This window comes from Alnus glutinosa, chromosome 6 (genome assembly GCF_958979055.1).
Source record: "Alnus glutinosa chromosome 6, dhAlnGlut1.1, whole genome shotgun sequence".
Classification (NCBI taxonomy): Eukaryota; Viridiplantae; Streptophyta; class Magnoliopsida; order Fagales; family Betulaceae; genus Alnus; species Alnus glutinosa.
The window spans coordinates 21480899-21495008 of record NC_084891.1 but is presented as its reverse complement, the minus strand read 5'-3'; the positions used below and the strand labels follow the sequence as shown (position 1 = coordinate 21495008).

General features: G+C 36.7%; 1 long non-coding RNA gene across 1 annotated transcript; it reads right to left on the bottom strand.

Annotated features, from left to right (window-relative positions):
• Positions 1-9657: 9657 nt before the first annotated feature.
• On the bottom strand, positions 9658-13688 carry LOC133872066 (uncharacterized). The gene is made up of 3 exons (XR_009900927.1): positions 13283-13688; positions 11240-11338; positions 9658-9945 (listed from the first exon to the last, which is right to left on the bottom strand). It is a non-coding gene; the product is annotated as an uncharacterized LOC133872066 (long non-coding RNA).
• Between the last annotated feature and the right edge of the window lie 422 nt (positions 13689-14110).

Sequence of the window (14110 nt, the reverse complement as noted above, 5' to 3'; positions counted from 1 at the left end):
AAAATTTAATGACTGAATGATATTTGGCATACCTCTCAATAGGATACATCCACCGATAGTGAACCGGTCCACCTAACTTACATTCGCGAACCAGATGTACAACAAGGTGAACCATCACTGTGAAAAATCCTGGTGGGAAGATTTGTTCCGAATCGCACAATATGTAGGGGATATGATTCTCTAGTCGATCCAAATCTTCTACATGAAGTGTTTTCGAGCATATATCTCTAAAGAAGCAAGACAACTCTATTAAAGGTTTAACAACCTTATTTGGCAATGATTTTCTCAGTGCAATTGGCATGAGGTGTTGCATGAAAATGTGACTGTCATGGCTTTTCATACCCTTAATACAACGTTCCTTAATTTTGACACAACGTGACACATTTGAAGCATACCCGTCTGGCATTTTCACATTCGCCAATACTGCCAAGAAGTCATCTTTCTGTTTGTTAGACATTGTGAAGCAAGCTAGGGGGAAAAAATGATTATTTAGATTGGAGCGATCTGGGTGAAGATCACTCCTCAAACCCATTTCTTCTAAGTCCAAACGTGCATTGATGTTATCTTTCGTCTTCCCTTTTATGTCCAATATCGTGCCAATAATATTGTCAACCACATTTTTCTCTATGTGCATCACATTAAGATTGTGGCGCAACAAATTATCTTTCCAATATGGCAATGCGAAAAAAATACTCTTTTTCTTCCAAAATACTGGCATTTCAGCACCTATCCCAACAATATTCTGCTTCCTCGCAATATAAGGCTGGTCTGCAACCCAATCAACTTCCTCTAACTGTGACATGATCTCATCCCCATTTGGCACAATAGGCGGAGGATCCATTTCTTGCGTACCATCAAACGACTGATTATCCATTCTGAAACTATGATCCATTGGCAACCATCTTCTATGGCCCATAAAGCAAAAATTTTTCCCATTTCTTAACCGCTTAGACCATGTATTACCCATACAACAAGGACACGCAACACGCCCTTTCATACTCCACCCAGACAAATCACCATATGCAGGAAAATCATTTATTGTCCACATCAAGGCCGCACGCATCGTGAAATTACTTTTGGAAGATGCATCATAAGTCGAAAGTCCAACATCCCATAATTCCTTCAATTCAGAAATGAGGGGTTCTAGGTAGACATCAATCTTTCTTCCAGGTGAACGTGGGCCTGGGATAATCAAGGATAACATTTGTGAAGGTTGTTTCATGCACATCCAAGGAGGCAAGTTGTACGGTACTAACATTACTGGCCAAGTACTGTGAGAAGTGCTCATGTTGCCGAAAGGATTAAATCCATCTGACGATAAGCCAAGCCTTACATTGCGTGGGTCAGAAGCAAATTCCGGGTACCGCTCATCAAATTCCTTCCACGCTAGTCCATCGGCAGGATGCCTTAGCACCCCATCCTTTGTGCGCTTATCAGCGTGCCATTTCATGTGTGAAGCCGTCTTCTGTGACATAAACAACCTTTGCAATCTTGGTTTCAAAGGAAACCATCGCAAAACTTTCTTTGGTTTTCTTTTTGATATTTGTGACGAATCATCACCCTCATTCTTGGTTTGCTTCCACTTCGAAGCATTGCATTTAGTACATCTTTTTAGCTTCTCGTTGTCTTTCCAAAATAGCATACAACCATTGGGACATGCAGGAATCTTCTCGTATCCCAGTCTCAAGTCATTCATGAATTTTTAGCCTCATATGTGTCATTAGGCAGCTTTGCATCTGAGGGGACAATATCTTTGAGAAATCCAAGCAATTTTGTAAATGAGGCGTTACTCCATCCACCTTCACACTTCAGATTAAAAAGACCAACAATTGCACTAAATATGCTATGTTTTGTGCACCCTGACCATAATGGCTCCTCTGTTTGTTTCAACAAGTCAAAGAATTTCTTGGCATCCTCAGTAGGACCTTGTTCCTCTTCCTGTACAACTCCAGCTTCCACACCCATCTAAGACCCAGCTTCACCTTCCCGATTATCGTGCATGGCAAAAACGTCATGCAATAGTTCTTGCATTTCACTGGAACCTTCAAGCATTGGCACGGGAGCCATACTAGTGCAGGCTTCATGTATTGGCTCGTTGATAACGGGAGTGTTAGTAACGGGAGCAACGCTTGGATATTGTTCCCCATGCATGACCCATGTTGTGTAACCCTGCAAAAACCCTCCCTTTCTCGACAGCAAATGATCGTATACATCACGGGGAATTAATGTATTGCGAAAACAACACTTCTTACATGGACACTTAATTTTTTCAGGTGTTTTTGTGTTTTGAAGTGCAAAGTCAATAAAGTCCAAAACACCATTCCTAAACTCTTTAGAGTTCCTAGGCATTGAGATCCAACTCTTGTCCATAGCTTAACTACATTAGGAAAAAAAAAATGCATATTATATATGTTGAAATCTAGAATAATCCTAAATGAGTAATTTGTGTTGACGAACAACTGTACAAACACTCCAACACACAGAAGGAGCAGACAGAAATTGTAGTCTAGAGCAGAATAAGCACTAAACTATATCTATCTATAAATAAAACAGCATAACATAAATTCAAAAGATAAGAGTAAAAAATAAAAAACATACAAGAATCACTAATATTCTTGACAACTACTGCCTTAGTTGTATGGCTCAAATGAACTATATATATGTGAACCAAATTAAATGCCAGTAAACTTTCTCGTTGGCATAAGGCGATAGAAAACATATATAGTTTGAAGGATCTTCCTCCGATATATTAAAAATAATCCAGCAAATGTGTGGAAAAGGCCACAGAAGTAATCATAAGAGATGTAGAAATTTATTTCTCTTCTAGTTAAACTATTTATATTTTGTTCAACGAAATTAAGATGCCTTGTTCGATTAAAAATGAGCTAAACGGAATTCACATGATATCATAGAAAATGGTGAATTGATTAGACAACACATCAAATATTTCAAATAAAATTATAAGGATAAGTTATTTGTACTTTTGATTCATTCAATGAAATTCTGATTTTTTCTTTAAAAAAAAAAAAAGATAAAAAAAGTCTCTACTTTAATACTACTTTAAAATTTTAAAATAATAAAAATAAATAAATTTAATTATTTAATCAATATTCTTACATAATTTTAAACAAAAAACTAATTTACAAATTCCAAACTTAATTATTTCCCTTATAAGCAGGGAAATAACTAGGAGGTGGGTAACGACCATGACCCCTTTCAAGACTAGACCCTTTATTAATATTTTGTTTCTTCCTTATAAGAAATCCTAGCTACTTGCATATTATGATAATGATGTTAGTATATGTCTGCCTGTTGTTGGCTGGCCCGTATGGATTATCATATTATAATGTACTTCGATCACATCTGATGATAATGATGATTTTCATATTATTATATTCAGTTTATATATTATATACATATATATACATCATTGATGTTGTAGTGTGAAGTTGAGATCAAAAGTTTGATATGCGGATGTTGCTTGCTGCTCAAGATTAAAATGGATGTGTATGTATACACACACATATATTATATATATATATATATATATATATATATGAAACTCACAGAATACCATTAATGTTTTTTTTTTCTAAGCTCACAGAATGTTAAGATCTGATCCGTTATTTAAAAAAATAAAAAATAAATAAATCTAATCTATTCGAAAATTTTTTACGGCTTCTAGAGCCACACACACGGTCCTAGAATCTGAATCATGTTATTGCTTTTTACTGTTTTTTTTTCTTCCAAGCCACAAGTTACAATAAGTCAAGATCTGATCATTTAAAATAAATAAACCTCCAAAAATTTCACAATAAAAAGACTCATCACATCCTTGTAGCTGTAGTGCGTAGACCAAGTCTACAGACTTGGTTTCTTAGACTTGAGCTGTAAAAAACTGTTTTAGAGTTATTAATTTACAGAACAGGTAGATAACTCTTTTTGAAGGGGTAGAGTTTGTAGACTTGACTGGTCATCGATGACTCTTTACTTTTTTAGACTTTCAAACAGTACGTTTTGGAGATAAAAAATAAAAATGTTGCAAGCTTTTCTTCCACCTACGTCTCTTCGTCTTGAACCTCTCAACTCCATTTTTTTTTTCATTACCTTTTTACCGAAGAACAAAAATGAGAGACGTTTGAGTTAACGACAGAAAGAAGAAAAGAATCCTAAATCTGACCTCACGAAAATCCTAAAACGAAAATCCTAAATCTGACCTCACAGAATAAGAAAACTCTAAATGAAAATCATTAGAAGTTTATATCATTCTCTAAAGATAACATGTATGGAAGATAGAGAGAGAGAGAGGGTAACATACCGATGGAGTTCGAGGGAGGAGATCAAGGTGGCGAAGTGGGTTGGAGTCGGTGGCGTCGTGAAGAGGTAAGGGGTGCCTATATATATGGCTAGGCTTGTAAATAAGCACTCATGCATGAGCAGCGCTAGCTGCATCCCACACAGAGAGAGAGAGAGAGAGAGAGATATCAGTGAGAGCGAGAGATATGAGGGGAAAACAATTCAAAAAAAAAATAACAAATAATTATTTACAGACGGGGGAGAGATATCAGTGAGAGGGAGAGATATGAGGGGAAAAAGAATCAAAAATAAAAAATAATGCCTAGATATGGGAGTTGAGGGCAAAAAGATAGGAAAAAATAATAATGAGTACGTGTGCATCAGTTATTGAATCGCTCATATCACGCGCGCAAGCAAAATTAGTTTTAGGCGGGATTTTGATTTTGACAAAAAAAAAAAGAAATTTTGGCATATGTCTAAATGTCAGGAATCTGAAATTATATGACATTAAATTATAATATTCTGGCACATATTTAAACGCCATAAATTTTTTTTCAATTTTCTTGACCAATAAAATTATGTGTCAAGAAAGTTCAATATTCTTGACACATTGTGAAATGTCAGAAATTTTTTTTTTTTCCTGATATTTGTTGACAATGTACCACAATAAAAAATATTAACCTGACATTTATATAAATGTCAAGAATAAATTGTCAAGAAAGACCTTTTTTTTTGTAGTGACCCTTGGCCATTGTCAAACTTGATGGCCCAAATTACTTGGATTGGGTTTTCTCAATTCTTACCCATCCTATGTTGTCATGACCTTTTGGGGATAGTAGATGGCTCAGAGCCATGTCCACCAAAATCTCTGACCAATAGTGAAAAAAATGAGCAGTACTTGAATCCTACCTATTTGTTATGGCAAAAATAGACCAGCAACTTCTAAGCTGGATCATCTGCTCCTAACACTATTCTTGGTGTCTTCTATGTATGAGTTAAATACCTCTCACTTGGCTTGGTCTACCTTAGCTACCCGCTTTGCCTCTCAATCCAAGTCACGGATTTCTCACCTCAAGAGACAACTCCAAAACCTACAGCAAGGAAGCAAAACTTGCACCAAGTATCTCAACTCAGCTAAGAAGTGGGCAGACCAATCGGCTACTGGAGGTAAGCCTGTGGAAGATGATGATCTCATCTCCTTCATCACAAGTGGTTTAAACCCTGTGTTTACTCTTTCACTATTTTTAACTTTTCTTGTCATGACAAAGAGATGAGTTTTGCAGAATTTCAATCTGAACTGTTAAGTCATGAAATCATACTGGAGAACTACCAGCACCACTCCATCAATTTGTTCCCTCCAACAGAAAGCCACGTTTTTCTCCCAAGAACTTTGCTCCATGCAACACTGTACCAAAATATCCACAGATTGCTAACAATGGAACCAATCAAGGTGGATTTGGAACAAAGCAAGGTGGCTCTCAGTTTCCCAAGCAACAAGGAACTCGCACTCCTTGCCAAATCTGTGGCAAAATAAATCATATTGTCCTGGATTGTTATCACATAATGGATTATGCCTACCAAGACAAGCATTCACCAACCCAACTTGCAACAATGGTAGCATATACAAATGCTGATCTTGAAACTCAAGATTGGCTTGCAAATTTTGGCGCAAATGCTCACATCACTGCCGATCCAACTACCATCAACAATCCTCATCCTTTTGAAGGAACTGAAACTGTGGGAGTGTGGAATGGTACATGCTTGAATATTAAAGCCATTGGGTTTTCTCTAGTTCACTCTAATCTTACTAATTCCTCATCTAAATTTTTCCTTAAAGACATTCTTTATTGTCCCTCTGCCTCGGCCAATTTATTATCAATCAATAAACTTTGCATTAACAATCACTGCATCTTTGAACTCACTAGATCTTGTTTCACTGTAAAGGACACCTTGACGAGAACTGTGCTGCTCCAGGGCCATGTGAGAATGGTTTATATCCCATTCCTCTACATCGCTTTTCTCAAAATAAATTGAAGGGGTTTGCTTCTCTCCTAGGAGTCAAGACCGCTGATACCGTATGGCACTAGAGACTTGGACATCCCTCAACTGCTATTTTCAAGTGTCTTTTGAGTCACCAACACTTTCCCATCGCTGGTTCAATTGATAAACTTAGGATATGTGAGTCATGGTAGCTTGGCAAGTCCAAGCAACCGCCTTTCTATGAGTCCTCTAGGTAGTCTTTTGTTCCCGTAGAACTTGTTCACTCAGATGTTTGGATCTCTTCGGTTCCATCTCTGACTAGTTGCAAATATTTTGTTATCTTTGTTGATGATTACAACCACTTTACTTGGTTGTATCCTATGTTCAATAAAAGTAATGTTTACCAATGCTTCCTTAATGAGAAGCAATTCGACTCTATTATCAAACAATTTCAGAGTGATAATGGAGGGGAATATACATCAAATCAATTCAAACATTATCTCAGCCAAAATGGTATTTTTCATAGATTAACATGCCTTCACACTTCACAAGAAAATGGTATAGCGGAAAGGAAGCATAGACATGTCCTGAAACTTGGACTCACTCTCCTAGCTCAGTTAGGTTTACCATCCAAGCATTGGATTGACTCATTTTTAACCAGTGTTTATCTTATAGATCGGTTGCCAACACCTGTATTGCAAAATGAAACCTCCTTCTCTAACTCTTTGGTAAACCTCCTATAATTACACATTTCTCAAATCTTTTGGTTGCCTTTGCTATCCAATCTTGAGACCTTATACAGCTCACAACCTATTCTTCTGTAGCAAACCATGCATCTTCTTAGGCTATTGTGCAAACCAGTGAAGTAATCGCTGCTTTGACCCTCAATCTCACAAGATTTATATCTCACGCCAAGTGGTCTTTGACGAATCCAAGTTTCCTACCAAGGGTATGAATCTCTCACAAATTCCCTGCAAGCTCACGACAACTCAAGGTACTCCCATATCCCTTATCCCTTTACCTTCTGTTTTATTTACTGCTCAAATTCCTCCGACTAATCTCGGTTCCCAACTAGATTCTCCATCTCTATCATCATAACAAACTCTCATTCCCAACTCTACCTCTCCACTAGACTTTCAAGATGATTCACATTCTGCTTCCTCCACTAAGCAGTCGTCATTCCCTGTTTCTCACTTTCTTGATTTATGTCCCACTACTTCTGATATTTCCACACCATCACCTCTTCTATCAGAATTTTCTCAACCGATCAATGTCCCTCTTCAACCACGCCCCATGATCACCAAATCCCAAACCAACACTCTTAAACCCAAAACCTTCCCTCACTTCAAAATGTTCCAAGTCTCACGGTATCCACTCTTAGCCTTTCTCTCAACCCTTTCACCTACTGAACCTTCAACCTACAAACAAGTCTCCACCAAACCATAATGGATTGAAGCAATGACCAGTCAGTATAATGCATTGATATCCAACCAAAGATGGACCTTATGCCCACGTCCTTCTCATCACAACGTTGTGAGAAACAAATGGATCTTCATGGTGAAACGGAAATCCGATGGAAGTGTGGACAGATTTAAGGCGAGATTGGTAGCAAAGGGGTTTGATCAAAAGACTTGGATTGATTACCATGAAACCTTCAGCTCGATTATCAAACCAGCTACAATCCGGTTACTTTTGGCCTTGGCGGTGCAATTTGATTGGCAACTTAGACAACTTGATGTGTCTAATGCATTTATTCATGGTGTGTTAGATGATGAAGTATATATGGAACAACCTCAAGGATTTGTAGATCATTTGCAGATCATGTATCCAAATTAAATAAGTTCATTTATGGGCTAATGGTTCAGGCAATTATCAACTGCTTTACTGGAGCATGGATTTGTTGAGTCTCATATGGATTACTCTTTGTTCATCTATCATGCTGGTCCAATTCACATTTTCTTGTTGATTTACATAGATGATGTGATCATCACTGGAAATTATCCTGCTACCATTAATCTGCTCATTGACAAATTGCAATATGATTTTGCCTTAAAGGATCTAGGTGATCTCAGTTACTTTCTCGGCATACAAGCAGTCCAAAATCCTGAAGGTCTTCACCTCCGCCAATCCAAATATATAATTGATCTATTGAATCATGTCAACATGACAGATTCCAAGCCATATTGTGCTCCTTGCATGCTGGTTCCAAGATGTCCAAATTTGACGGTGAAGCTCTTCAGGATCCCACATCATTCCGACACGTGGTTGGTGCCTTACAGTATGTAACTCTTACCAGACCAGTCCTAGCATCTTATGTTAACCAATTGTGTCAACACATGCACAATCCCACCACAGTTAATTAGACAGCAGCAAAAAGAGTTTTGAGATATCTCCAAGGCTCAGTTGATAGTGGTTTGTTTTACCGCAAAGGCATGGTCTCCATCAATGCCTTTTGTGACTTCGATTGGGTGGACAACCCAGATGACAAACTATACACCACAAGTTTTTGTATTTTCCTTAGGTCCAATTTGGTTTCCTGGTCCACCAAGAAGCAACATGTGGTTTCTCGGTCAAGCACCGAGGCTGAATATCACTCTATGTCCCTTGCCACTGCTGACACGTTTTGGCTTCGTATGCTTCTCCTCCAGTTATATGGTGTGACTACTTCGGAGCCATCGCACTCGCCTCCAATCCGGTCTTCCATGCTAGAACTAAGCACATAGAAGTCGACGTCACTTTATCCGAGAGAAAGTCACCAATCGAGACATTCAAATTCGATACATCTCCACTTTTGACTAGATTGCAAACCTCTTCACGAAAGGACACACTACCATTCGGTTTTGCCTACTGCGTTACAAATTGAGAGTTGCTCCACCTCCCATCAGTTTGCAGGGGGTGTTAAAGTGAATCCAAACTCTACTCAAGATTCTGACCCTAGCTTCCCAAATCCAAGCCAACAAGCTAATCCCATGATTAAAGGTGATTGACAGCAACTGTTCACAGAAAACATGGATAAATGTTTTCTGTGAACAGTTGCCTCTATATGCAGTCTTTTAGCCAGCTACTATGCACTGCTGCACCCCTAGACAAGCCTTAGAGAGGAGTCTTCTCATTTTCCTTATTTGGTTTTTCCTCTTTTAACGATCATGTTGATCTTCCTTAACTCTTAGCTTCTTGTAATAATAGTTGCTCTGTTCTTGTAAAATCTCTTTGTACAAATGTGACGACCCTTTTATATATATATATATACAAAACGTAAAACGAGTCCTCACAGTGGCACGACTATGTGTCGCTCAGCCAACATATGACACATGCCCCATAACATGTATCTGATAATCAGAGTATAACATACATCTATCTATGCAGCGGAAAACATAAATCTGAATAGCAAAAATTACAACTTATACATCTATCACAAATTAATTACAATATTGAGCCATTTAACATCTATCTGTTTGAGTCTTATTAACACAATATTTACATAACAATAATGGCTTAACAAAGAATAAGTGACACAAACGTCACAAGCCATACCAAACCTATAAAATAGTGGACAACCCGTGGTCCGACAATTACAACTATCGCGGCGAGCTTCAGTTATAATATCCCAAGTACACTGCTACCAACCCCTCAACTATACCGAAGTACCTGCAGCCAAAGAAACATCATCTACACGGTTGTGGTGGTATCCACATCCGCATAGGTGAAAGAATGAGTTCACCGCCTTAGCATGAAACACACTAAGACCTCAGTGGTATAAGACTGACTGAGTTTTCACAAAGAACCAACCTTCATTTTATTTTTAGTCGTGCGAGCACTATATTAACCACAATTTACCAATAGCTAATGCAGCAAACACCGACTATTTAGAAAACATTTAAAACATACTATATAGCTGTGAACATATGTAGAAGTTCCAATCTACCGCTTGGAAGATTCTACATATAGACACCTCTATAATAATACTTTTCATCGGTCGCTTGGACATATGTGCAAACGATCACTCCATCACAGATATCACGTATACACATAAGTCTTAAGCAAGGAACATGGCATCTTACTCTTCCATACTAGGATAACGTCCGTCAACAAAACACTTGCAATACCATCTCTAATCGTATTTCAGCTTCGTGCCTTGACGTCAGTAGATCATGAGAGCATTAGAGTTAAACTCAATCATGCTAACACGTCTTTCCTAAAGAACAAGAACAGTCAACCTTCTTACTCATAGACATACCATTACTCGCACCTAGGCAATCATGTATCCATGTACTTTCAAGTTCAATGTATGATATTAACACATGACTATCCGATAGAAATATACATAAGCGCTTTTCATTTAAGACACTTATGCATACCAACACGTCTAGTAAAAGCTACTCATAACATAAAGATATCACTCATTAAACAATGTTATACATGATATGCATGACTGGGTCTACTGGGGCTTCGGTCCCCACGATGCTGATAACTGCTGTTTAACTGTGTATCCTGCTGCTTTACTGCTGTACTGATGTTGATGTATGCTCTATACTACATGCTCTATGCTTTGTGCTTGACCAGTATATATTTCACTACTGTATCATGCTGAAGTCATGTAGTTGTTAAATCACGTCCTCTTAACACTAAACAAATCCAACATTTTATCCAACACTTTGAAATCATTCAAAACATATCCTCTTCAAAAAAACTAAACAGTTTCAACATGACATGTTCTCAAACAATTTTACACAATTTAAATACCAACCGCAGAACATAACACTTTAAATCAATTCAATACTTTTCACTCTTACACTATTTCTTAAACATCATTGATATAATTTAAACATAATCGAAACTAATCAAATCATCTCAAAGCATATAATTCATCATATGGTTGGGTCGGTTTCATAAACAATATATATATTTTTATCAACCCAATACATATAAAAATATATGTTTTCTCAGTGAGTGGAATACTCACCTTGGCTGCATTAGACTCCTGACTCGAACTCCCACTGGATTCCAACTACTCGAACTCTACATTGGAGAATCCATTGAAGTCTCCAATTACAACACAATCCTGCAAACGTTGGTAGCATTAGACTATGCTATTGAACCTAAACTCTATGACACAGAAACTACCCGCTTGCTCACACGTCACATCACTCGCTTCTAAAGCTAGCTAGGCATCCTAAACTACTATTAAGTTAATCATTGGTTATAGGTTCTTATTACATCTTGCTTATTAATTAGGAAATGCATTTACTATTTTATTTGCCTACATATTATTTTTATATCACATTATCATTGTGAATTCATTAATGGTTTGTTGCTTATTTACTAAGTTAACAATATATATATTTAACATGTATGCATAAATATGTATATATATATATATATATATATATATATATATATATATATATATATATATATATATATATATATATATATATATATATATATATACACATATGTACATATACATATACAACTCTTAAACCTAACTGATGATGCACTTAAATACTTTGGGTACATGGATAGGTGAGTTAGCTACTAAATAGTCACATAATGGATCCATAGTGTATTTATGTGTTTCTATAGGCTTACTAGCTTATTTTTATAAACTTAGTGTTATTTAAGTAATTAACATCATAATAGTTGTCTCCTATGATATTAACCTTAGGCTCTATGTTTATGTCTTAATTCATTTCTTATCCTTTAAATACAATTACTAATACATTTCACACTTCTATCTTTATTAGTTCCAAGCCATCCAAGTAACTTAGGCTATGGGACCCTAATCTTACTTAACACATTAACCTAACAACTCATATTAGATTAGGTTATAATCCATTATATAACATATCCGTTTATTAAAGATAGCTAGAGGCACCTACATAAATTTCTAAGGTAGGTATTATACCTAGAATCGTTTTGTTATTAATCCATAACTTTTACGAATTCAACTTTAATGTTAATTATGTCCATTACGATATCCAAATTGTTATATATGCTCATTTGATTTACTTATTTCTTGATTCTTGTATTTCTTTCATATCTATTTATTTACTTACTTAATCTTTATTAACTGCCAATCATCTAGGTAATTTAAACTATAGGACATTAATCTTATATAACATATTAATTTAATAACTCCTATTAGTTTAGATTTCAATCACATAATCTATATATATATAATATCACTTTACCTACTCATTTATTGGTTTTTGTATTTTCGTCATATCTAGTGATTCACTTATTACTCTTCACCTATTTATTCTTTCTGTAACCATTTAGTTTGCATTTTTTATTCCACAGTTGCAGTCCAAAACAACCCAAAAATTCCAGAAACCATCCCAACAAACCGTTCAACAAGAAAACGGCCAGCTAAGGGGCAACAATTCTAAGCCCATCAAAATCATTCCAAATCAGTCCATCTTTCACCAAAACTTCATATCCTCAAAAATCAACTACCTAATATCAAACACTCATCAACATACTAAAAAAACCTATTAGTAACCCCAAAATCAGCAACTAGAAGTAAATCAAAACCCAATAAAAAATCAATTCTACAATGACCCATTCGGCCAATCAAGGACCCAAGGTTTTCACAACTCCAAAATTTACACAAACCTGAAGTACCCATTTTCAACTCACATAATCTGTCAACACAGATCAAAACCCACACTTGAATCATCATCATACAATTCCATACAACCCAACGCAAGAATCATCCACCGAAAATCAACCCAAACACCCATAAAATTCATCCCCTAAAAACTGCAACAAAAACCCACAATCATCCCCAAACTTTAGAACCCACGACAACCTACCAAAATTAACTCTAAATAAACTCTAAGGACCCATTTGGTTAAAACAAACGCCCAACTAAAATTCCAAAAATCAACACAACCTAGACACTCATCCAGCCGTGAATCGGGTCCAAATAGCACAGAAAAATACCCAAAATAAATCTATAATAACTCAATAACAAAATCACAAGAAATTATAGAAAATCTACCGAAAATCGACTCTGGTTCATCGGAGGACTCGCTGGAAAACCGCTCATAGATGGTCGGGTTTCATAGGTCTCGGGTCACTGATCATTGGGTCACAGGTCTTCCCGATCGAAGCTCCTGGGTTCGTCGGGTTCCGCCGGAAATCGACCTTCAAGCCGTCGGGTTTTAGCTTTGCTTCGCCGGAATCACCACTGGAACCGCCGTTTGTCGGCTCTGTGCACTGTTCAACGGGTTTTGCTCACGGGTCTCTCCATCTCTGCGTCTCACTCTCTCAATCTCTCATGGGCTGGTGCACAGAAGAAGTAAGGAGAAATGGGTAGAAGAAAGAAAGGAAGAGGGAGGCTGGTGGGTGCGTGAGAAAGGAGAATAAAAGAGAAAGAAAAAGGAAAAAGGAAAGGAAGAAGAGGAGAGTGGCGTGAGTGAGTGTGTGGCTGAAAAGTGAGGGAGAGAATTATCTTCTCTCATCCAACCACAAGCCAACACGTGGCAGTGGGTGGGATTTTCTTTATTTTAAATGCCCCTACTTTCTATAAATTATGGTAACACCCCACAACAAATTAATTCTTTCATTTGATAATTGGTATTTAACCCTTACATTTAATCTAACTACATTTCACTAATATAATTAATTAATTATTCCACCACGCTCATTATTATTTCCTAAATACTTATTAGTAGTATTTTATTATTCCAATTTTCATTACTTTATCTTATACTCATTTTATTTCCATAATATAAATATTGTCAATTAAAATCTAACTATTGGTCACATCTAATTAATGAATACAATTTATTAATTTGTTAAGTCATCTATTTATTTTCCTGGCCTT